The sequence below is a fragment of the Portunus trituberculatus genome, chromosome 41 (genome assembly GCF_017591435.1).
Source record: "Portunus trituberculatus isolate SZX2019 chromosome 41, ASM1759143v1, whole genome shotgun sequence".
Taxonomy (NCBI): Eukaryota; Metazoa; Arthropoda; class Malacostraca; order Decapoda; family Portunidae; genus Portunus; species Portunus trituberculatus.
The window spans coordinates 24,100,204-24,105,203 of NC_059295.1; positions in this window are offsets into that span (position 1 = coordinate 24,100,204).

Consider the following 5,000-nt stretch of genomic DNA (forward strand, 5'->3'; position numbering starts at 1 on the left):
AGAGAGAGAGAGAGAGAGAGAGAGAGAGAGAGAGAGAGAGAGAGAGAGAGAGAGAGAGAGAATTACCGTTATAACTCCTATCACACACACACACACACACACACACACACACACACACACACACACACACACACACACACACACACACACACACACACACACACACACACACACACACACACACACACACACAGAAAGGTAAAGTTACAAAGCCAGGTAATCATTTCTAAGGTCAATCAATCATCTTGGTAATTAGCGTTTGATGTTACCTGCTCTCACCTTTATGGCTATATTCTGAAACATCTCCACGCTGCACCACTACATTCAAAAGGCTGGTAGTTGCAGTTACACGTGTTTTTATGGGTGTCTTTGTGGGTCCAGTGACAGGTTAACAAGATTTGACATTTATCGATAGTAGAAACGCTCTTAAGAACCCGGCTAGTCATCTGCATAGCCTTTGAAAATAGTTATAGTAGTGATTGAAGGACGTTTGATATCACTGTCTCTATGGTTCAAATCACAGGCTAACAAGATATCTCCGTTATAAATAGTAGAAACACTCTTAAGAACCCGGCCAGTCATCTGCAGAGCCTTTGAAAATAGTTATAGTAGTGATTGAAGAACGTTTTATCGCACTACCCTTGACTGACTGCTATGTATAAAGAACCTGCTAACTCTATTGATCTTGAACCCCTTCGTTACTATAATGCATTTTTACCATGAGTTTTGATTATTATTAGATGATTTGATTTAGATTAGGAAGGGTCTATTGAGGTCAAAAGATTAATGGCCAGAGTCTTCACTATCATAATCCCCACATATGTTTCTGAAGTTTTATAAAGTCACAATATAGTCAGCAGAATAAATACGTATGAAAATGTGTCATGGTACTGAAGTGGTTAAAGGAACTGGCAATTAAGTGGCCCTGTTTTTTTTCATCTTTTGTTACTCTTGGTCGGCTTTTCCTCGTGTATAAAATATAGACGTAATGTATAATATCTTGATCTTCTTATGCTACCTAATATCTTAATATATCTCTTTTGAATTTTCCTTTCTCCTCACCCCACAGTAAACTCTGGAGCTCCCTGCCTGTTTCTGTATATCCACCTTCCTACGACTTGACTTCATTTCAGAGGAGGTTTGAAGGCATTTGTCCCTGTCTTTTGGTTAACTCTATTGACCTAAGGGACCTGACAATGAAGTGGGCCTTTTTAAATATTCTCTTGCCCTTAGCCAGTTTCCTCTATTACATAAAAAAATCCCACTTTCTACTATTTTTTTTCTCTTCTCTGGTATGATGTTCCAAAGGTAGAGACTGAGGAGGAGGTGTTCCAGGAAGGATGGTTGGACTCAGGTCACCTACTTCACCTTTCACTACACGATTTCTTCAGCACTGTCCAAGAATCCATCATAAGTAGTTTTAATACGTGGAAATACTTAAAGCTCTGACCACATCTATTCTTACTTCTTTTTTGTGTGTCTGTGTATTTATGTGTGTTTCTCTCTCTCTCTCTCTCTCTCTCTCTCTCTCTCTCTCTCTCTCTCTCTCTCTCTCTCTCTCTGGCGAGGAGATATTTCAAGAGCTATCCAGACAATATACACGAGAGAGAGAGAGAGAGAGAGAGAGAGAGAGAGAGAGAGAGAGAGAGAGAGAGAGAGAGAGAGAGAGAGAGAGAGAGAGAGAGAGCGAGTTATAAAAGAAGTGGACGGAGGAAAGCAGGCAACAAACAACAGGAGCAATAAAGTGAAGTCTCATGAACACAGTGTCCTTGAGGCAAGATTACAGCAAGCTCCTGCCTTGAGACTCCTGCCAAATAACTTTATCCACACCGTCAAACACTAATGATGTAATACTGCCACTCACTCACCCATTCACTAATTCACTCATTCACTTATTCATTCACTTACTAACTCATTCATTCACTTACTAACTCACTCACTCATTCACTCATTCACTTACTCATTCATTCACTTACTCACTCACTCATTCATTCACTTACTCACTCATTCGCTAACTAATTCAATCATTCTCTCACTCATTCATTCAATCACTCACTCACCCACCCACTCACTCACTCACTCTTGTATTGCGATATAACACATGTAACCATTTCTAAAGTTTCAGTGAATCCCACAGCGTCCCTCACCATGAAGGTTAACCCATTCAGTACCATGACACGTTTTCATATTCTTTCTACTTACTATCTTGTGATTTAATACAGCTTTAGAAACATATGTGGGGGGATGAAAATAGTGAAGACTCTGGCCATTAACCTTCTGACCTCCTTAGACCATTCCTAACGTCAATAAAACCTAATCACACACAAAACTTAAGGTAAAAATGTGTCCCAGTACTGAAGGGGCTAAGAAATGAAAGGAGGCAAGGAGAGGTAGGAATAAAGGTAAGTATTTCCACTATTTCTCTTACCACCGCTGCCACTTCCTGGTATTTGCATCTTAAGACAGGCAAGGAAAGCAGAAAGGCAATTTACAATCATGGAAGTGACGAAGGAGAGGGAATTCACTTGATAAGGTATTGGGGGAGGTTGGATTGAGGCCCAGTGTTGCCGAGAAGAGAGAGAGAGAGATTGAGGAGGAGGAGGAGCAGGAGGAGGAGGAGAGGAAGTCGAGAGGAAGCCAAGAGAAAGGCAAGTGTTTCCTTATGTTGCTGCTGTTGTTCAATACCTAGGAGGAGGAGGAGGAGGAGGAGGAGGAGGAGGAGGAGGAGGAGGAGGAGGAGGAGGAGGAGGAGGAGGAGGAGGAGGAGGAGGAGGAGGAGGAGGAGGAGGAGGAGGAAGAGGAGGAGGAGGAGGAGGAGGAGGAGGAGGAGGAGGAGGAAGATGTTTATGTCAAGGCTTGTACATCTTCACCCTCTTCTCTGACCATCTTCATTGCCTCCAGACTACACTTTTCTCTCCTCCTCCTCCTCCTCCTCCTCCTCCTGGCTCACTCGTTTGGTAGCTGGCAAACTTACTTCAACACTTGCTGCCACCTCTTCCTCCTCCCCATCCTCTTCCTCCTGTTTCTTATTTTTTTTCTCCTCCATTTCTCAGTATCACAAGAGTTTAATAGTTTAATATTGCATATGAATCCTCCTCCTTCATCTTCTCCTTCTCCTCCTCCTCCTTCTCCTCTTCCTCCTTCTTAATAACTTCATGTAACTCTTACACACACACACACACACACACACACACACACACACACACACACACACACACACACACACACACACACACACACACACACACACACACACACACACACACACTGCACTACTACTAATAAGAAAACCAATACATCATCGTGCAATGTCCAGCAGTTTCAATATTTAGTTCCATAATATGTAGAGGAAAAAATTTAACCATTCTTCACTCTTGCCAGGAGCATCAGATGAGACTAGTAGCGGCGCACCTGTTCTAGTGTCCCTGACGGCTGCAGCTGTTCCTGAGGCTGCACGTGTCTTTCCCGTCAGCGTGTGGGTGTTGTGTTCGTGGTGGTGGTGGTGGTGGTGGTTGTAAAGTGGCATGTGTTTTCGCCAAAATTTCTTGAATCATGATTGTTTCTTCTGATTTGTTCATTTTTTCAACAAGTATCCCATTAAGCAAAAACAAAATTATAGCTACTTAAACCATGAAGGAAAAGAGCTAAAATTTATGGAACACACAGCTGGAAACTACAAGATCTTACAATTAAGTATCATGGGAAAGATAGAAGGGAAGAGAGGGAGAGAAGACACATACACAGGTTAATTAATAGACACAATCAACAGCCTGGCTTGTAGACCCTCAGACATCATCCACACTGAGAACTGTAGGTGAAGGAACATGACACCTCACGTAACATGGAAAGGCACTTAAAGGTAAAGGTCTTTCTCTAGCCACGCTAAAGCCCATATTCTGAAACACTTACGCCCTTCGCTGTTACTATTTTCAAGGACTCTAGTTGAAGTGTCACGATTTTTTTAAAGGACGTTTCTTTAATTCTAGTGACATGTTAAGTTTTCTGCATTATTAACAGAAAAATGCTTTTTAAAACTCGGCTAATTGTCTTTGTACTCTTTAAAAATGGTGATAGAGAGAGGGAAACGTTTCTAAATATGGCACTAAAAGCAGAGTAACGATATGGGACTTCAAAACGCAAAGGACGACCACCTGACATTCCCTGCAAGCTTTGATACTGAATGTCCTCTTATCAAACCCTCCCTGATCTTAATTGTCTTCACTACCGTGGTGTTTCTTTGCCAACATTCAGAAAGGAGTGAATAAATGTTTACAAAGGCATGCTGCTCTCGCCTCCTCCGTTCTTTGCTCCCCAGAAGACAGTGTAGCAGCAAATCAAGCCGAGGTAAGTCAGGGAGACGCTAGAGTTGATACAGCCAGGTCATTGCTCCTCTACTCCTTCCTGCCTCTTGTTCAACACCTTTTGAACCCCTTCAGTACTGGGATGCATTTTTACCTTGAGTTTTTAGTATAATTAGACGATTTTATTAATATTAGGAACGCTCTACGGAGGTTAGAAGATTAATGGCCAGACTCTTCACTATTTTAATCACCCACACGAGTTTCTGAAGCTGTATAAAATTTCCCCAAAAATAAGGAGGATGTATATGAAAATTCCTTATGGTATTGAAGAGGTTAAGCACAATTGATATCACCGGCACAACTAGCGCCGTGATATCGCCAGTAGCATCACTAGCACCATCACCATCATCGCCAGCTACGTATCCATGACTGTGGGAACCCTAGCCAAGCATTCCACAATATTAATTCTGAAGTGTCCGAGCCTTAGTGCCGCAGTGGTGGATGCTTCTCGCTAACAGACACACACAGGACAGGCGTGGCGAGACTCAACGGAGAACGACACCTATGACGAGCAAAGCTTCACTACCACCACCATCACTACCGCTACCACCACCACCACTACCGCCGCCACCACCATCACTGCCACCAATATCCCCAAGAAGTGGATCTGTGGCAGAATTCTCGCCAGAAATTAATTTG